We start from the raw sequence: 21468 nt of genomic DNA, 5'->3' as shown, positions 1-21468 counted from the left end.
TCTCCCTTTCTCTGCTCTCTTGCCTTCTGCTTCCTAATAACGCCCTACTCTAGCAATTAGGTGAAAATGCAAGCTAAAATGTTTCTGAATTGGTTACAAATAAATATATGACAGTTGTTTCAAGTGAACATTTGGCAAACTATCTTATGAGAGAAACACAATACTTTGTAATCAAAAAAATAAATTTATTGAGAGGTGGTCTCTGTTTTTATATTTCTGGAGTGACAAAGTAAATGACAACATTTTTCCTTTTCATTTACTTATGGTATTATAGAGTTTTTGTTATGCTGTCTCTCTCTGTTCTCATATGTCATTCTCGAGGGGGGGTTTCTTTTCTTTTTTTCTTTCCCTTGGTTTTTTGTTTTTTTTTTGCACAAGAAGCAAAGGTGTTTGATGTACAGTGGTTTTTGCTGCATATTGTTACAACACAATTTCAATTTTTTAAAAAATTAAAAAGTAACAAGCAAACATTTGAAAAAGTGGGATTTGTTCTGCTAATTAATAATGAAATGAATGGGCTCCATTTGTTGTATTTTTTATTGTTATTACAAAATGAATGCACACACACGCACAGCCTGCCAACTGGCAATGTTATAATAAGCAGTGCAACTGCTTTTCCTGACGGAAGTGACCAAGGTTCATGATCGGGGGGGGGGGCGTCTTTTGCTGAGGTCAACTGCTGAAATACGACAATGGCTGAAGCAAGGAGGGTTGCAGAAAGGCCATTTAGCAAAGACCTGTTTGGCTGGCTCCTTGAGAGGTAAGAAGTGCTAAACCTACCAGAGAGGTGTAGCAAAATTCCAGTGGTCCGGGATTGAGGTAACCATGTAAAAATCAAGCAGAACAAAATGTCTAGCAATGGTTCTGAACATCTTTGTTATGTTAGCACTTTTCATTCAGTACAGTATTGCCCCTCTTTGTAAGGCTATTCAGACTTTATTGAAGAAGTCTCCTCAACCGTTTCATGGTGATGAATGAGTCGCGCTGGGGGAGAGCATCTACTGTACTGTGAAATTAACTCCATCTTCACCAAATTCCAGCACAGAAGTCAACAAGGCAAAACAGACTCTCAGAATTCCATCACTGCAAAACACTAGAACAGCCATATAACATTTTCCCTTCATTTTAAAGACTTGCTTTAGAAAATCTATATATTCATGTTTTCCCCAGCTTCAAAAGCATCAAGACTGTACTAACCTCAGCAAAAGACACCCCCCCCCGCCCCCGATCATGAAGCTACTAATTGCTGGATGGTACTGTCCCGGTGTGGGTTAAACCACAGAGCCTAGGACTTGCCGATCAGAAGGTTGGCGGTTCAAATCCCCGCGACGGGGTGAGCTCCTGTTGCTCGGTCCCTGCTCCTGCCCACCTAGCAGTTCGAAAGCACGTCAAAGTGCAAGTAGATAAATAGGTACCGCTCCGGCAGGAAGGTAAATGGCGTTTCCGTGCGCTGCTCTGGTTCGCCAGAAGCGGCTTAGTCCTGCTGGCCACATGACCTGGAAGCTGTACGCTGGCTCCCTCGGCCAACAAAGTGAGATGAGCGCCGCAACCCCAGAGTCAGCCATGACTGGACCTAATGGTCAGGGGTCCCTTTACCTTTACTGTCCCACTATTACCTAAAAAGCATGTTTCTAAGATGGCTGTAGTACACTTTCTAGGAAAAGATAGGTAAAAAAATAAACTGTACAGTAACTGGAAGATCTCAAGGCTCTATCACCTGTAAGCATCCTAAGAATTTTGAGTTCCATGTCCTGGGTGGGCTGGATGCCAAGGAGTGGTGGGAGGCACCAGCTGGGAAACCCCCAGGGAACCCCCAGGGGAAGAAGGCTCAGAGTCTGAGGATTGGTAGTAGAGTGGTGAGAGGGAGAAGACTGGGAAGAGGAGGTGTTGGAAGAGGTCACAGGGCTTAGTAAGCAGGAAGAGGCTGGGGCAGAAGCTGAGGCAGAAGCTGAAGAAGAGTCAGGCCAAGAGGCAGAGATGAGGCGGGCTGCCGAAGAAGCCAGGGAATCTCCTGCTCCTGTTGTGATCAGCTCCCTCCCCTGTGGTCTCCCAGAACCCGAAGAGGTATGAAGAGGGTGAAGCAAAGACAGACAGGATGAAGGAGCCTCAGATTACTTGGGAAGCATAGATGCCCAAGCACCCACAAAATTCCCCATGAAGGAGCCTGGCACCCACAAATTCCAGGGCCATGCACACTGCATGGCACCCACCGTCATGAGGCCAAATTGGCACTCCTGTTGGGAAGGAACAGAGTTGTGGGAATGTGGGGACCTTCAGTTCTCACAACTGCCTCATTGAGGCAAGACCCACTAGGAAGAGTTGCTGTGATCATGAGGCCTGAGCTGCTTTGTTTCTTTGACTAAAGAGTTAACTTCACTGACGCCTTGAGAGTTATTGCTGACCTGTTCCTGATACCCGCCCTGACATTTCATTAAGAACATAAGGTTCAGAGTGAGCAAAGTCCTCTGATTTCAGTGGGACTTTCTTCTATGTAACTGTGCATAGGACTATAGCCTACTTTTTTCATTACACGGACCCAGGTTCTCCATGTAGCTTGAGCAATGGAACCTCATGATCTGGGTGATCCAACGATTCATCCTGATAACATAATGCTTAAGCTTGTGAAATGGCATCTCTGGGGACTCCTTTGTGTACCTGCTTTGAAATACCTAACCCTCAATTCATGCAGAGAAGAATACAGCATGCCAGCATTCTTACCTTTGTTACACTGTAGAATCTAACAATATTTAACTGGTGAAGTCATTTTGGTTTCCAAACCTGTGTCACAAATATGCTTGGGAACTTAGGGAAGAAAAGAAAGAAAGAAAGAAACAATGCTCTTATTCATGACATCAGATCCAGCTCCATGGAAACATGTTGTGATGACAAAAACACACAGAGAGAGATTGCAAGGTCATAAGTCACACTCAAAAGAAGAGGCAAGAGAGAAACTGTAAGTTTAATGAATAACATGTATCAGCCTCAAAAGGGAAGGTGGAAAGCAAAGAGCAACAAAGCCCCTGAAGTTAAATACCCTCCAAAGTACTTCAGATCCATTTCATCTTCAAGTGAAGTAGCTCTTCAAGAGTAGAAAGTTCCAGAGGGCTCACTTTGCAAGAAATTGAGGGAAATCACATATATTGCCACTGAAAAGGAAAGATTCCACAATGGATCTGTCAGGAATAGCAAGGATCTTTCCTCTCCTTGCTAGGAAGTTGCCAGCTTTTTTCTAGAAAGTAGGGATGGTGTGGTTATTCATTATTTCCTCTCCCAATGTGAAACATTAAAAATTCTCTGTTGCACATGACTGTCATGAACAGGCAGGCAGGTTGAGAATTGTGAAGAATGATTTAGGTTTAGGTTTGGAGGATGCTGAAAAATGCTATTCTGTTTGGTGGGATTTTATCATAAATACAATAAACACACAGGGTACAATGTGAAATTTGGTTTTCCTAATGGTCTTAAGTATTCAACTGATTTAAGTGCTGATTTTCTGTATTTGTACATCTATTATTTTTATTGCATTGTTTCGTATGACTGGCCCAGTTGTCACCAGGGCACCAGAAGGCCAGAGGTAAGGCGACAGCTGGCAGTGGCAGCAGGGGGAGAGGGCTGGGCACCCTCAGAAAAGAAATTGAGGGTGCCCAGGCCCCTCGGGCCCCCTAGAGTTTGTGCCCTGCCTCTGCTCCAGAACACCCTCCCAAAGGAGAAATGCCAGGGCTTCAATTTTTGACATTTTAGGAAAGTTGTTAGAAATCTTTCTCTTTCACCAGGCCTTATCCTAGGCTCCTGGGATTCCAGCACTGTAGATTTGGCTTCCTGCATTTACAATTATTGTGTTTTATGGATTTTAATGTTGATGTTTTGTTGATTTCCATTCCTGTAATTTATTGTTGTAAATGGCTTTTTGAAACATAAAGGTAAAGGTAAAGGTACCCCTGCCCGAACGGGCCAGTCTTGACAGACTCTGGGGTTTGTGCGCCCATCTCACTCAAGAGGCCGGGGGCCAGCGCTGTCCGGAGACACTTCCGGGTCACGTGGCCAGCGTGACAAAGCTGCATCTGGTGAACCAGCGCAGCACACGGAACGCCGTGTACCTTCCCGCTGGTAAGCGGTACCTATTTATCTACTTGCACCCGGAGGTGCTTTCGAACTGCTAGGTTGGCAGGCGCTGGGACCGAGCAGCGGGAGCGCACCCTGCCACGGGGATTCAAACCGCCGACCATGCGATCGGCAAGCCCTAGGCGCTGAGGCTTTAACCCACAGCGCCAGCCGCGTCTCTCTTTTGAAACATAGGTCCCTGCAAAAAAAACAACAACAACAAAACCCAGCCCCACCTCCTTAATTTCACTAGGGGCCATATACTGACACTCCAGACCCAAGATGCCCCAAACTATAGCCTCCCTTCAGACCTAAGTGGCCCCTTAATTTGACTGATCTTCTGTTCCTACAGCCTCTGTTTCCCTTGTGTTGTCATCCAGCCAAGGTGTTGAATGCCTCCTGTTAATGGTTCTGTGCCCCAACTGTTCTCTTTTACAAGGGAGAGTCTCTGTTTTTGGTAACTGGTAAATCATGGTTCATATTTTGTTCCTATTTTTGCTTCAAGTAAGAGTTGTTGTTTTTACCTAAGCATCCTCAAGGTGATTCACTTTCAAAATTTTAAAATGAAATGAAACCAAAATTACAAAAAATAGCCAGCAGTTTTTCACCGGTGTATGTAATAACAAACCGATGCTGAATGGAAAGGCTAGTTTTGTTCAAATGCTTTTTGCTTTGCTCAGTATCCTTCAGATGTTTACCCAACGCAGGAACTTGCCTCGAAATTTCATCTTTGTATACCTCTAGAAACTCGACTGAGTCACAGGGCACGTGCAATTTTGCGACCCACCAAGCCAAAGGCAGCCCACCACATGCTCAGCATTTCTCAGGATCTAGTGAAGTCTGTGACTGCATGCCTCAATACATTTGCTATGATTTAAGGCACTGCGAGATTCTTTGAATCCCTTCTCTTTTGGCTGGCTGCCTAGAGCTTCAAAATAGGGTGGAGGTGGGGACAAAGGGTTGCTTACCACCTGACTGTCTGCAGTTCAGGGCTGGTGGTCTGTATTTTGCCTGGTGAGTCCCAGGCTGTGCACGCTTGGTTTGGAGAGTCGAAGGCTTCCATCAGCGTCACACGTGGTAGCAGGGGCTGCGGAGTCCTTACCCCAGGGCTTGTCATGTGCTTGTTCATAAGAAAAGAATCACAGGGTCGTGGTGCTTTAATCGGCTGGGTTCTGCTTTTCCTCTTTCTTCCTGCGCGTGAAAGACATAACAGGGAACTACCAGAGCAGAAGTAAGATGTGTTTTGTTAGTTGTCTGAAGCCCTGGGGCCCGGAACCGGATAAGTCCTGATATTATGCCTGGATTGAGCAAAAAATAAATCCATTTTGTTTCCTACAAACATTTAGCCATTAAAAAAAAATATGACATAGAAAAACAGGCCTCACTGTCTGCATGCCTTCTTGTAAAGCTTGCATTGTGGAAGTGTCAGAAGCATTAGCTCATTTGGCATACATTTTGCAAGCTAATGCTTCTCCTTTAATTCTCCCTGGGGACAACATGTCTGCTTTCCAAATAAAAAGAAAAAAACAGGCTGAAGAAGGTGAAGGGGTGTTGCCACAGAACCTGCTGCTTCTCTAATGATATCTATGATACTTACCTACTCTAATCCAGTGCACTAAGAAACATTGGGGTGTGTTTATAAGGTCCTTCAACATTCTTTGGGTGCATCTGAAAAACAATCCTATGTTGTGAAAGCTGTTATACAAAATATGCAGAATTGTGTGTTAGAATGCTGGGCAACACAACTTCAGATTAAAGATGAGGTACAATTTTAGTGTAATGAAATATAATAAAAGAAACAAATGTAATAAACCAGCATACCTGGGAGTCACCAGGGACACCTTGCTGATGTGCTAGTTCACTACATGGGAGCCGGGAGACTTATGTTTCAAAAGGGAGAGCATTAAAGAAAATGACACCCCATATTGAATCAGTAGTGGTGCAGTCGAAATTCCCACTTGGATGTCTTGAGAAGATGGCGAAGATTTTATTAGCCCTCACAAGTCACTTAATCTTTTTCCTAAGTGCTGTGGAGATACTGCAGTTAAGGCAGACCCTAATCCTAGACTTTCCATTTGCTTGGTGTGAGGGGAAAGGAAAGAGGGGAGTAAAGCACGGGAGCAGCTGCAAGTCTGTTGGCTGGCCTTCTCTTGGCCCTTGGTCCCTTGGACAGTGGCAGGGGCCAGAATGGGCCTCTCTCCTCTCAGCTCAACAGAGATCAGATAATATGCCGACTCACACTTCCCACCGGTATCCTTGCAAATTCCGTCTGAAGCCAGAGAAGTGTAGATTTCCATGAGGATGATGACAAGCCTTTTCTTAAGTCTCTTCACAAAGTTCTTATCGCCTTTCTGAGTCCAGCACAACCTTGCTCAACCTTATGATTCTGTCCTTTTTGCCACGATCACTCTGCTCATTACCTTCACTCCTCCAGTTCTACCACTCTTCTGTTGTCTTAAGCACCCCCTCATCCACCCCCACTTTCTTCCTCCTTTCCCCCCATTCCTAGCCAGAGAATGGCTGAAAGTTGCCACTTCTCTTCCTTCACAGCATCCATCTTTCCCATGAAGTTTTTGACTGACATTTCCAGTCCTCGCTCAAAATGAAAACTAAGCCTATGCAAAATGAATTTAATTTGGATGGAGCCAATCTGTATAATTCTTGCTTCTCTCCCCTGCCCACCCCTCTGCCCCTCTTATCCCTCCCACTGTTGCAGTTTATCTTGTAAGCTCTTCAGGGCAGAGAGCTATCCTTTTGTACTTATTCTGTAAGGCACTATGTAAATTGATAACACTATAGAAAATTAATAACTATAATAATAATGCTTTATACCTCAAATCCTCTGAATTCAAATATAGTTAAAACCCCATGCTCATTTTTAAGAGAAAGATAAATGCAACAGGAATTAAAGGGCAATGCAGATGCATTGCAAATTGCACACATCTGAGCAGACATCTTGATCTCAGTCTACCAGGATCCCCCCCCCCCACTAACAACTAATCCTTATGCTAAGCAGCATCAAAGCTGAAATCATTCCTAAAACTGGAAAGGAATCCCTTCCCTTTTAAACCAATCTGGTGAAAACACTGCCATTTACCTTTGTCCTTGTCTTCCTTCCAGGCAGGTCACGGAAGGGAACCCTTTCAAAGGAGCCCCCGCATAGAAGCAGCCCAAACCTCAGATGGAAAGCGTTGATGTTTACTTCATTGAATGCAGCAGCACAATGTGGAAACCACACATTTTAAAAACCCAACTTTCGCTACAACTCTATAAATCAGCCCAGATGCATTTTGAAATGTTTCCCAAGGTCAGCTGAAAAAGTTTTCTGCAAGCCTAAGAAACTCTTTGGATGAACACAGTCTTTGTTCTTCTGATTTTATAAGCACATTCTGTGAGCCAGGCATGCTTCACGTGGTTTCTGGTTTCACACTGAACATGTTACACAGCTCTAATGAGCTTCAGACTTTATGCACCAGGAACTGACATTGGTGTTCCTGTGCACTGTTCTAGGAATACGCCCAGATTGGCTTTCATAAGCATTTCACAAGCCATGATACACGAGTTCAGAAAGTTAACATACACCCAAGCCTTTGCAGGCCGTTTTTCACATTGCAGAGATCAAAAACAGGTTTTCCATCAAGTACACGCACAATGGGGAGCAGCAGCCAGTCCAAGTTCCCACATCTTTGGTGTAAATCTTAAAAGACCCATGGAAGCAACACTTTGCTCTTGAGCACCATATATATATATATATTTGACTAGCATTATGCAAACCATCATTTTTTATTTGTATTCTCATACACTGCTCAGCCCTGTTCAGTTCTCATATATGGCTCCAGGCAGCTTTACTCCTAATATGCAGTAGCATGTTATGTCAGAGACACAACAAAAATAGGGCCAATATCCTGCAAAAGCCAGTGGGAGGTGCTGCGGACCTCTGCACGGATACGCATTGTGTCCCCTCTGCTGCTAAGTCTAATTTTTTACTTGAATACTCTGTTGTGTCACTTAGACATCCACAAATCCACTCGCAGCTTTCCATGGGAGAGTGCACCCAGCTGTCGGGTGAGCAGAACATCTGGCAGCACACAGATCCCGTTTCCAAGCAAGTGAGCAGGAATCCCTTTGGAGCAGCGGGAGAAACCAAGCCTCTAGTGTCTCTTACCTTCTCCATAGCCTGGTCTGCACACGAATGGCGGACAATGGTGTGGTTGAGGACTGGTGGTAACCACAAAGAATGGCTGGCTAGAAAAATGAAGCCAACACTTGTGAGGCTCTGGGGTCACTCTTTATGATGCTCTTTTGCTTCCACTTTACATGGTATCCAGAGCCATATTTAGGCATTATTCACATGAAGGGGGAAAATGTAGAGCAGCATAGCCCTCCCAGCCCTGCCATTGTCTAATTGGGGAATATCATTTGAAGCAGGGAGACTGTTCTGTGCACTGAGGATCCCTGTATGATTTAGAACCCTAGGGGATCCAGGTTTGTTTTATTTAAATCATTCATTCATGTAAACCATTGATAGTCTGCTGTGTATTTCATCTAAGTCATCCTTCTGGACCGTCTTGAGGGGCTGGGAGCTGGGGGCACTTTCATACAGTGGTTCCGCTCCTTCCTCCTGGGTCGTGTTCAGAAAGTGGTGGTGGGGGATGAGTGTTCAGACCCCTGGGCTCTCACTTGTGGGGTGCTTCAGGGTTCTGTCCTCTCCCCCATGCTTTTCAACATTTACATGCAGCCACTGGGAGAGATCATCAGGAGGTTTGGGCTGGGTGTTCATCAGTATGCGGATGATACCCACCTCTACCTCTCTTTTAAATCAGAACCAGTGAAGACGGTGAAGGTCCTGTGTGAGTGTCTGGAGGCGGTTGGAGGATGGATGGCGGCTAACAGAGTGAGGTTGAATCCTGACAAGACAGAAGTACTGTTTTGGGGGGACAGGAGGCGGGCAGGTGTGGAGGATTCCCTGGTCCTGAATGGGGTAACTGTGCCCCTGAAGGACCAGGTGCGCAGCCTGGGAGTCATTTTGGACTTACAGCTGTCCATGGAGGCACAGGTCAATTCTGTGTCCAGGGCAGCTGTTTACCAGCTCCATCTGGTACGTAGGCTGAGACCCTATCTGCCTGCGGACTGTCTCACCAGAGTGGTGCATGCTCTGGTTATCTCCCGCTTGGACTACTGCAATGCGCTCTACGTGGGGCTACCTTTGAAGGTGACTCGGAAACTACAACTAATCCAGAATGCGGCAGCTAGACTGGTGACTGGGGGCGGCCGCCGAGACCATATAACACCGGTCTTGAAAGACCTACATTGGCTCCCAGTACATTTCCAAGCACAATTCAAAGTGTTGGTGCTGACCTTTAAAGCCCTAAACGGCCTTGGTCCAGTATACCTGAAGGAGCGTCTCCACCCCCATTGTTCTGCCCGGACGCTGAGGTCCAGCACCGAGGGCCTTCTGGCGGTTCCTTCATTGCGAGAAGCAAAGCTACAGGGAACCAGGCAGAGGGCCTTCTTGGTAGTGGCGCCCGCCCTGTGGAACGCCCTCCCACGAGATGTCAAAGCGATAAACAACTACCTGACATTCAGAAGACATCTTAAGGCAGCCCAGTTCAGGGAAGTTTTTAACGTGTGGTATTTTAGTGTATTTTTGGTTTCTATCGAAGCCGCCCAGAGTGGCTGGGGAGGCCCAGCCAGATGGGCGGGATATAAATAATAAATTATTATTATTATTATTATTATTATTATTATTATTATTATTATGTCAGGGCTGGGTACATAATTCTATGAAAAGCAACGGTTTCATTAAAAAACAGAACAGATAATAATATTAATCTTCCAATAGCAGATGAATTCAACATCATTATTACAATATTCAGAACACAACTGCACAATCCACAAAGGCCTGAGAAAAGAGCCGGGTTTTACCATTTAGGCTGGCAGCAGAAGTCCTTCAGGGACTCTAGATCACAAGGAAAGCCTCCATATGTAGAGGAATCTCTGTGCTTTGGAGATTCCACAGGATGGGGGTGGAGTGGAATAAGACTTGTGGCAGCTAAATGTACTACTCTGCAACCCCTTTCATCCTGCTTGCCTCCTTCACACAAGTTACAACTTAGGATCTGCCAGGCTTTCATCAGGGTCTGATGAACAATCACAAAGTCTAAAAGGGAAGCACATGTCCACAGGGACCCAAGGACACGCCATGGGGGGCAAACAGCCCCCTGTGAATCTCTCCAGTGTGTGATACTCATCTCCTCTCAGACTTTACATCAGGGGTGGGGCAGCTATAGAAATATCTGAGAAAAAATCTTTTGCACACCAGCAATGTTCTTTTTCAATCTCATGGTAATTTCCTGAAACTCTCCATATTCCTAGCACAGGAATAAAAGTCTAATCTCAGCACTAGACTGTTAAAACATAAAATTATTTCCACACCCACCAAAAATGACACAGAAAAGGTTCCCTATTTTTAGAGCATTAATGCAACACATACTAGACTTTATGAATCATGAGGGGTCCCCCCCCCTTTTAAGAAGGACTTCAGCACATTCCCTTTTTTAAAGGAATTCAAGTACATTGGAATTATTTGGCTATTTCAACCAGTGGAATCAGCCAATGATTTTGGCTGCATCTATCATTTTGGCCTGAAGGAGGCCACTGTTAGAATCCCTCTAGCCCAGGATAGCACTGACACTGGCATCCAGCCAGTCATTAACCCCCCCCCTCAAAAAAAATAAAAAAATGTGGTTAGGAAAGCATAACATGATCAACCTTTCCCTGCTGGAAATTACAGTGGGTGTAGCTTTATAGTGTTTTACTGGTTAATTGAATGTTAAACTAACTACACTAAGCTATTTTACTGGCACTCCAATTTCTCCTTTCTGTGTGTCTATCCTGTACTAACAAACTATTATTAAGCCATGGTTTCTGATCTGACAGATTAAACACCAAGAATGAGGAAATCGGATGGTATGCGAAATCAACAGGGGAAGTTGGCTGAACAAATATAGCTGTGTAATTATGCTTTTATTGAGTAGAGTTCATTCTTTTAAAAGTTCAATAATCAAAGGTCTAGAAGCTTAAGTAAGAAAGGCTCAAGAGCAGCTGTCCAGGTATGCATGCTGTTCTTCCCCAGAATGATAAGAATGCCTTTTCAAATTTTATTTTATAATCTTATTTACAGCATTTGTAGGCTGCTCCATAACATAAGGTATTTCCGCCCAGCTTACAATAAATAAGTAAAAACAATTGAAATGCAAAATAAGACATAAAATCAAGAGCTTTGTGCGCAAACGGTACAAAGTTTTCTTTCCAAGTATCCCTAGGTAAAGCAGAAAGCAGGGATCATCCAGCTTTGTTGGCCTACTACAACTTCCCTCAGCCTCCTGCCATTGGTCAGGGTGGTGGCGGCTGATGGAAGCTGTAGTCCATCAAGACCTGTAATGCCACCGGTTACCTATCCCTGGTACAAAGCATAGAGATGTTAAGATATAGCAGAGAAAGATGGCAGGAGGAAAAGTGTGTGCTTCATGAGTGGCTAAACAAATGCCAGAGGTGGTAGCTGCAGGTGCTTTGGGATTTTCCTACTAGGGACTGGATTGCGACTGGTAGCCCCAGAATTCCTGGTGGGAATTTATTTTCATTTTCATAATAATGATAATTATTATTTATTTATATTCCACCCATCTGGCTGGGTTTCCCCAGCCACTCTGGGTGGCTTGCTTATAAAAAACACGATAAAACATAAAACATTAAAAACTTCCATAAACAGGGCTGTCTTCAGATGTCTTCTAAAAGTCAGATAGTTGTTTATCGCTTTGACATCTCGTGGGAGGGCATTCCACAGGGCGGGCGCCACTACCAAGAAGGCCCTCTTCCTGGTTCCCTGAAGCTTTGCTTCTCGCAATGAGGGAACTGCCAGAAGGCCCTTGGCACTGGATCTCAGTGTCCAAAATGACTCCCAGGCTGCGCACCTGGTCTTTCAGGGGCAGAGTTACCCCGTTCAGAACCAGGGAGTCCTCCACACCTACCTGCCCCTCAAAACAGTACTTCTGTCTTGTCAGGATTCAACCTCAATCTGTTAGCTGCCATCCATCCTCCAGCCACCTCCAGGCACTCACACAGGACATTCACTGCCTTCACTGGTTCTGATTTAAAAGAGAGGTAGAGGTGTATCCGCATACTGATAAACACCCAGCCCAAACCCCCTGATTATCTCTCCCAATGGCTTCATATAGATGTTAAAAAGCATGGGGGAGAGGACGGAACCCTGAGGCACCCCACAAGTGAGGGCCCAGGGGTCTGACCACTCATCCCCCAACACCACTTTCTGAACACAACCCAGGAGGAAGGAGCGGAACCACTGTATGACATTGCCCCCAGCTCCCAGCCCCTCAAGACGGTCCAGAAGGATGTTATGGTCAATGGTATCAAAGGCCGCTGAGAGATCTAGCAGAACTAGGAAACAGCTCTCACCTTTGTCCCTAGCCCGCCGGAGATCATCAACCAGTGCGACCAAGGCAGTTTCAGTCCCGTGATGAGGCCTAAATCCCGACTGGAAGGGATCCAAATGGTCTGCATCCTCCAGGCGTGTTTGGAGGTGTTCAGCAACCACCCACTCAATCACCTTGGCCAAGAATGGAAGATTTGAGACTGTGTGATAGTTGGCCATATTGGCCGGGTCCAAATAAGGTTTTTTTAAGGAGTGGTTTAATGACTGCCTCTTTCAGAAGGTCTGGGACGGCTTCCTCGCAGAGGGAAGCATTCACCACCCCACAGAGCCCAGAGCCCAGCCCTTCCCGGCTTGCTTTTATTAGCCAGGGTGGGCAAGGATCAAGGAGACAGGTGGTCAGTTTCACTCGTCCAAGCAGCTTTCCAAATCCTCAGGGATAACAGATTGGAATTGATTCCATGCAACTTGACTAGACAGGACTCTAGCACTCTCCCGCCCCGGCTCTGCTCCCACGGTGGAGTCTACCTCTTTCCGAATCTGAGTGATTTTATCTGCAAAAAACTGTGCAAAATCATTGCAGGAGATCTTGATGTCCTTACCAGGCCCCGATGGCAAAGTTGGTTCTGTTAGATTGCGAATCACCTGAAAGAGTCTCCTGCTGCTGTTTTCTGCAGATGCAATAGAGGAGGTAAAGAAGGTCCTCTTCACAGTCGCTATTGCCACTTGGTAGGTTCAACGGTGAGCTCTAACCCATGTCCGGTTCGATTGAGTTTCCTGCCACCAGCGCTATAGCCATCTCAGCAATTGTTTCATCGCCCTCAGCTCTGGGGAAAACCATGGGGCTGTCTGGGCCCCATGCAATCGGAGAGGGCGCTTTGAAGCCAAACAGTCAATAGCCCTGGTTAACTCCACATTCCAGCGGGCCACCAGGGAATCAGCTGAAAGGCCATCAACATAGGATATAACATCCCCTATCACTCTCTGGAAACCATTTGGATGGTGGGGGCAGACCGTCCAAATAGGTCCCACCTCCCAGTTGCATCAGGAAATGATCTTACCATGGCACTTCTTTTGTTTCACTTTTACTTAGTGTCAGGTGAAGAGGCAACATCCTAATGTTTTAATGTTGTATTTTAATCTTTTAAATTGTATTTTAATCAACTTGTTTTTATTATTGGTTGTTAGCCGCCCTGAGCCTGGTCTTGGCTGGGGAGGGCAGGGTATAAATAATATTTTATTTATTATTATTATTATTATTATTATTATTATTATTATTATTACCCATCCATAGAGGTGAACACTAGGTCTAAGGTGTGTTTGTGACTATGAGTTGAGCCAAACTTATTCAGGGAAAGCCTCATGGAGGCCATGCTTTCCACAAGTCCTGAGCGGCCCCTTGTAAGGTCTTGTTGGCATGGATGTTAAAATCTCCAAGGACAACCAAGCTAGGTGTCTCCAGGAGAACATCTGCCATGACCTGAAGCAGCTCAGGCAGGGAATCCTTGGTGCAGCAGGGAGGTCGGTACACCAAAAGGAATCCTGTACTGCCCCTATTGCCCAACTTCCAGAACATGCACTCAGAAAACTGGGTCTTCCCAATAGGATGCCTGGTGTAAGCTAATAACTTCCTAAAAATCACTGCCACCCCCTCCCCGCCCACATGACCTGGGTTGCGTAAGAGAAACCTGGTGGACAAGCAGTGGCAAGAACAGGTCCATCTGCTTCATCTAACCAAGTCTCTGTTACACATGCCAGGTCAAGTCCTCCATCCACGATCAAGTCATGGATGGCAGAGATATTGTGAATCATTGACCTGGCATTGCACATCAGCACCTTAAGGTCATGTGGGGCTCCCTTGGTAATTCTACTATCCTTCTGGTCAAGACCAGACCCGCTGGCAGGGATAGTCTTCAAACAATGAAGGGTTAGCCATCCCAAAGAATCCCCCCCCCCCGTGGAACCTGCCCCAGCCATTCTGTTGGCTGGGGCCCACTCCCAGGCAGCCCTAACCCTCTCCCCTTCAGAACAGAATACAAGCTATACAATAAACCAATAAAACAGTAGAAACTAATTAACACAACAACAACATACTAAAATTAAACTAATCCCCAGCCCCTACTAAATATTTATCCCACCCCAAACAAAAACAAAAAACCCAAACTTTAAAATGCCACAGATTAAAAACTATTTAAAAACATTTATAAATATTTAAAAGCATTTTTGACATTTGCCCCAACCCCAGAGTTTGTTCCAGTGAGTCTGGGCTCTTCAGCACTCGCACGAGGGCAACGTCCCTCTGGCCTCCCAGGAGTCTCTTAGGTTGAGCAGAGGGGGTCTGGTCCCTGCCCCCTAGGCCAGGTGGAATGGGCCTTGCAGGGAGCCATCTTCAGCCCTCACAGCAGGGCAACAATGGATTTACACCCCACTCTTCAACCAGTTCACAGGGCAGATAGCAAAACTGTGCTGCATACACTCCTCCCATGCAGAGGAAAGGCCCCTTTTCTGCACTTCCATGCTTGAACCTAAATTTCCAGGCAGTTCAACAGAAATGCATCTCCTCCTTGGAGCTGCAAGCTTTGTTTCACATGCCTGAAAGTATCTCACTTGGAAGGAGCCATACATAGGGAAGTGGGAACATCGTAGGCGGAATTGCTTCAGGCCATTAAGAGTCATGTTGAGCATTATTGCTTGTAGCCAATGGCTATTACAGTATGAATTCATATATGTAAGGAGGGCATTAAGAAATGGGCTTCAGTGAATTATAGAGAGCTAGAAATGACCTTGGGAAAGAGGTTTATGGTGTGACTATTTGATGCTGCCCTTCAGAGGAGCTTAAGGCTAGTGCTGAGGCAAAATCCAGAGGCGACATTTTGCAAAGGAAGCAATGCAAATCCAAAGCAGCAGGTGAAATCCAAATCTGGATGCAAAGGGACAGGGAGAATGCAGCCCTGAGAGAAGGCATTCTCTGTGGAAGCCCATAAGTTTTGGAACTCCTTCATTCTTATAGTTTACTGCAAATGCTGAAAATGCAGCTCTTTATACTGGTTTTTGACACAAAGTATATATTTTTAGGACCCATCTTATCTTTGTGATTGTAAGTTGTTTTAAACTATTTTTAATATTGTATTTTAATGTTGCAACTGACCCTGTGACCTTAGGGTAAAGGATGAGTAAATTATAATGGCAATAATACCCCCTGGTTTTATATTCAAAACATTCCCTAGTTAGTGAGATGTCTTTGAGAACTGCAATTTGTCTTAACCGAGAGTGGAAGTTTCTCATTTTCTTCTCATGACCATGAAAGATGGGGAGGGGGAGGGGGCAATATGTGAACCCATAACAAATACAGGCTCATTCACATAGCAGAAAAATTGTTGTTTTCCATTTTGCTGAACTCAACCATTGTGCACTGTGGAAGCTGGCCAGAAATATATCTGTGCTTCTGAGGAACAACTCCACCTGGTCCAAAACTCTCTTTTGCCCAAATGATAACCAAGTCTCTAGCTTTTGAGAGGGCAGGCTATCCATCCAGTCAAATCCACAGAGCAGTCTTTGATATGGTTCCTTTGCTATGGTTGCTGTGTGTTCAGCTTGTGGGTCTGGAGGATGTAGTCAACAGAGATGCTTCACTGCCCCTTCTCCAAATCCTAATTCCTTAAAATGCTCCTGACCTTTATAAGGCTCCTCCTCTGCTGCTGCTGCTGCTCTCTTCAGTCTTTTCTTTCTTTCAAGTCCGGATGTGTGATCCTGCTCTTTCCCCGACTCCCCCGGTCAGAATTTCACAGAAATCCCCAGCAACACATAATTCTTCTATGGATTTCTTTAACCCACAGAATAGGATTGTTCTTTCCCCTCTGAAATGTTAAAGTAGTTTGCGGATTGGAATATGCCTGGGTGGGGCATTATTTTGTTTCCAGCCTGAAATCCGGCAATGGCTTCTAAAGTACGGTCCTCCACAGATTAGATCCAGCTGTGGCACAGGTGCACTGTGGCTGTTTGCTGAGGAAGTTTAGCCACTTAAAATGTGCTGCCCATGTGCGTCATTAAAGGGAAATGTTTTGGGGCTTTTAAATATATGCTTTCTCTCTCTTTTGATTAGACAAAGCAATTGCTCTTCATTAAAGCCATAGTCAGTTGCAGCAAAACATCATCTGGCATCTTGATCCCTGGAACAGCAGGAAGCGATATTATTATTTTTAACCAGTAGTTTTCAAACATGTCAGGTTTGGGATCCACCCTTACTGTAACTCCAAGACTGGACTGTGCCTCACTTATTATCCCCACGTAGTCTCCCATCCAGGACAACACCTGCTTAACTTCACCAGTTGAATTACATCATGGATCCATTGGCACCTGCTTAGGGCAGTGGCAACTGGTGAGTAGGGCTTCCATTTTAAACTTTGCTGTTTCCACACAATGGGACTTGATTTAGGAAAGTGTGTCATTTACACACGTGCAGAGCACCATTGCCTCCTCCCTGAAAAAAGGGTCCAAGTAAGATTTTCAGACAAGATTGGATTCTTTATCTCATGTTTAGAAATTAAGCCACATCACGATACATGTTTTTGAAATCATGGATTGATTACAACTGGCAAAATAGGGGCCCTGTATTCTTCCTCGGGAAGGAAGTTCCATAAATCTGGACCCACCAAATACAACTCTAAGAGAGTCTGTCAAATAGCTTGGTCCCAAAATGTAGGGGTTTTAATGGTCACCACCAGCACTTTAAATGGGGCTGAGAAATCAAGAGCCGTTTCATGCAAAGTGTAGCTAAGTCACCAAAGCACAGCTGTTCTTCAAAATTCTCATGCCTCCAAATTTCCAACCAAAACTATGAACAAAAATGTGTGTGTTAGAGGGAAGTATGCATTAGCATATTCATACTCATAAAAAATGAAAAGTGCATTATATTAGGCAAAAATGCATTGAAACGTATATGTTAGGAACAATGCACAATAAAATTCTGGTAAATTTTCAAGATTTTTTTTTTAATTCACAAACTCAAGTGGAAATGCGGTGAACTGAACTTCAGAATGGAAAAATTGGAAATCAAGAGAAAGTGACATTGATTCTCAAGCCCTGCAGAGAGTGTGTTGCAATAGTTTAGTCTGGATGTAACCAGGACATGCCATGTATAACAGTGCCAGGGTCTGCTTCCTATAGAAAGAGTCACATCTGATGAATCAGCCCTCGGGTTTACAATACTAAAATGGGAAAAATGGAAAAGATTAGCTTTGGCATGTTAGGTGGAAGGCATGGTTGTGAGATCAATGGAGGAAATGTTTTAAAGCCCCTCATGCTCAGCATTCCTTATGACAAACTATCTGATCCTCAATGTGAGACAAAAATATAGAATGTGGGGTGGGGGGTATGTCAGCTGGCAGCCATGGTCCTGAATAGGTATATTATATATAGGACTTGTCCCCTCCCCCTTCAGGTTGGCATGATTCTCTCCTTACTACAGTTAGAACAAGTTAGGGACCCAGCCTGCCCCCCTCCTCTTCCACCCATTTCCACCCTGACCTTTGGTCCTTTGCGCCCTGACCCTGCTCATCCTGCAGCTTCTTGCCCCACAGCTGGCACAGCTGTGCCCCTGTCCTCTCTGTGGTGGAGCATCTGCTCTGAATCATAGAATCCTAGAGTTGGAAGAGACCACAAGGGCCATCGAGTCCAACCCCCTGCCAAGCAGGAAACACCATCAGAGCACTCATGACATATGGTTGTCAAGCCTCTGCTTAAAGACCTCCAAAGAAGGAGACTCCACCACACTCCTCTGCATGAAGAAGGTCCCAGGTTTTATTATCAGAGACTCCTAACTGAAATCCTGGAGCGCTCCTGCCAGCCAGTGGACCAATGGTTTGACTCAGTTAAAGCAGCTTCCTCTGTTTCCAGCCCATATTCCCCCCAGTGCCAGGCTGGGGCTGGAGAAGGTCAAGTTTTCATAGTATATGTAATTGCTTAGGAGTAACATTTAGGGGGGAGAGAGAGAGAAAGAGAGAGAGAGAGAGTGTACAAGTGTAGCAATAGATCCACATTTTGCCCATCCCTGTTACATCTCATTAAATCCTATTTAAGACTTATTTTCCATATTCTCCCCTCTCCTTAATATCTCTTCTTCCTTGCCCACCCCTCTTTCCATCTCCCTCCCCCTCACCTCCTCTCTGCTTTCATGAGGAGCCAACTTAACACAGTATCAGCAGAATCTCAGTTGCAACTGTGGCTTCCACCACAGAGGGACTTGATTTAAAAGCAAGGCTCAGTTTTAAAGATGGGGTTTGCAGTGTGTCCATATGACTAATCAGGGCTTGGAAGACATCTAGGCACACCATAGGGCTAACCTCATTGCTACCCATCCATAGCAAGTGGGATCCTGTGTGATCTCATGCCATATCCATACTCCTGGCACCGTCTCTCAATGCAGAAAGGGAAAGAAGACTGACCTGGCTTTGAAATGTTTGCATCTATTTACACAAGGGAATGCTGAATGCATTAACAAGTGGTGGACAAAACCCCTGAATAGGCAAATAGAGACAGACAATTATGAGTCATAAGAGCATTAGAATAGCTTGGCTGGATCAGGAAAACAGTCCATCTCTTCCAGCATTCAGTTTTGAGCAGTGCCTACCCAGCTGCTTCCAGGATGCTTACAAGCGGGTCACAAAGTCAACAGATCTTCCCTTCTGTTTACTCCCCAGTAATTCAGTCAGAGGTCTAATGCCTCTGAACATGGAGGTTCGATTTAACTATCATGGATAATAGCAATTCACAGCCCTCCCCTCCTCCAGGAATATGACTAACGCTTCATTTTTCTAGAAAGCAACCCAGCCTGATGACCACCAGCCTATAGCAGGGAATTACGTACTTAAGGGTGTGCTGGGTTTTCTTTCATCTGTCCTGAATTCACTGCCCAGCAATTTCATTCTCCAAGTTCCAACCTTGTGAGAAGGGGGGAGGTTGCTGTATATTTGTTGATGAAATCTGCTTTTCTCTGGATATAAATAAAAGCAATAGTTCTGAAGATGAAAGCATCCTTCCTTTCCAGTTGGGAGGTAGCACATGTATATTGTTAGCATAGGCACTACCTTAAAAGAGGCACACCTGCCCACATCTGTGAGAGAGTGCAGAATGCGGCGATGGACTATATGGAATTGGCAGAAATGACTGGCAGAATCCGAGACCAGGGAGAAGAGTCGGTGGAAGAAGACTGGAAGAAATTTAAAGACTATCTACAGAAATATTGTAAAATTAATGAATGATAGAATGATGTTGGATAGCAACTAAGGGGTTTCCAGCTGTAATGATTTAAGGGAATATGAAAAAAGGGTTATAAATGGGTTAAAATCTAATGGTAAGAATTTGCTGAACCAATAAATTGAAGTGGAATACAAAAAAGGGAGGTATGAGGAGGTCCGGGAAATAAGTTAAAAGAAAATAAGTAAAAGGAAAAATGTATGTTTTTAACTGTTTTTATTTTGTATTTGTATTTTTTTATTTTTTATTTTTACTGTTATATTTTAAATTTTTTTAATAAATATTTTATAAAAAAGAGAGAGAGTGCAGAATGCTTCTCCTATCATCTGCTGTTTTTGGAAGTCCTGGTTTATTTAAATTTTTGATCTGCCCCCTAATTAATCAGAGGCACCATTTCCACCAATCAAAAGATGTTTATGTGATTAATCAACTAAATTTAAATACTCAGCTCCCATGGTGTCCAATCCAAAGAAGAGAAGCTAGGGCGGGAGGCTGGGCTATCCTCTCCAGGCTCCGTCAAGCATGGCTCTCACGTTCCAAGACGTTCCAAGGATCCCCTCTGACCTTACTGAACCTAGAGATGAATGCTTCCCTGCGTCTATTCTAGAACCTCCTGCTTTGGCCCAACCATTTCCCTTCTGTCTGCTGCACCCACCTACTTCTGATGGATATCTTGTCTTTCTTCCCGCAGGGGTGGTATTTGATGTTCCACAGCCCTTTTCTGCAAAACGCCTTGGGCCTTGGACCAATGGCCATTCTGACTAGATGTCCTGCATATTCTCAAGTTTAGCCCTTCCTAAGTAGGCTTATGGTGCAGCACTGACTAATTATTTATATATTTATTATATGCATTAATCACTTGCTACATAAAGTGCCCCAAAGTATTTGCAAATTGTAAATAAAAAGATACTGATGAAAAAGTATGAAACAAAATTATTTACCGAAAGTTTTTAACCTGCAATAGTATAAAAAGAGAAAATCCTGCCCTGCATCACTAAAAGAAGAACAGGCCAACATTCTTCACCCAAAGTGCTCATCCTGCAGAATTATAGAAAGGAGAGGTCCAACCCCAGCCTTCTTCTTTTTTAAAGGATACTAGAACAGACTAGGCTATGATCCCAGTTAATACCACAATATCGGAGGAGAGCTGTCCTATAAAATGTTTATTTTGTTATATGTATTCTATATAATGAATAATATAATTTTTAATATATTTTTATAGCTTGCAGGCTCAGTTCATAGGAGAGATGGCGGACAGAGACAACAGGTCTGAGTCAAAATGCTGCCCACAAAAGCAGTTATTAGCTGCAGATGAAATTTCACCACAATAACCAGGTTCACCATAGCTCAGGCAGGCAGGCAGTTCCTCTGCTAATTCCCTATACTGCTATAATATCAGAACTCCTGAATATTAGGCATTAAAAACCAAAAAGGGAGAAGAAGAAAGTCATGAAAGGGATATCCTCAGGCGCATGCTCATAACGCCAACATTTGTGGGCTGGAGGAACAGAAGGGTACATAAAGGGTGTAACTACAGCCACAGAAATTTTCTCCATTCGGGCACAGCCCACCATTAGTGTGGAAAGGAAAATCCTGCACTTGCTTTCTAATAACAGCCATATGTGACCAAAGGTGCAGACTATTAGCTACAAATTCACTCTGAA

General features: G+C 44.5%; 2 long non-coding RNA genes across 4 annotated transcripts; one reads left to right on the top strand and one right to left on the bottom strand.

The window, feature by feature from the left end:
* Window positions 1-1166: 1166 nt before the first annotated feature.
* LOC309532721 lies at window positions 1167-13401 on the bottom strand. Of its 3 annotated transcripts, none has more exons than XR_014219973.1 (3): window positions 13153-13401; window positions 5070-5399; window positions 1167-3146 (listed from the first exon to the last, which is right to left on the bottom strand). It is a non-coding gene; the product is annotated as an uncharacterized lncRNA (long non-coding RNA). The 3 variants fall into 3 exon arrangements; XR_014219974.1 differs by lacking the exon at window positions 13153-13401 and adding an exon at window positions 7189-7531 and having other exon boundaries at window positions 5070-5288; XR_014219975.1 differs by lacking the exon at window positions 13153-13401 and having other exon boundaries at window positions 5070-6769.
* Window positions 3146-4983, top strand: LOC309532723. The gene is made up of 2 exons (XR_014219977.1): window positions 3146-3574; window positions 4846-4983. It is a non-coding gene; the product is annotated as an uncharacterized lncRNA (long non-coding RNA).
* Window positions 13402-21468: the final 8067 nt, after the last annotated feature.

Source organism: Podarcis vaucheri (assembly GCF_965113315.1).
Source record: "Podarcis vaucheri genome assembly, chromosome: 5".
In the NCBI taxonomy this organism is placed as follows: Eukaryota; Metazoa; Chordata; class Lepidosauria; order Squamata; family Lacertidae; genus Podarcis; species Podarcis vaucheri.
Note: the sequence above shows the minus strand (reverse complement) of the source record. Positions and strands in the feature narration are given on the sequence as shown.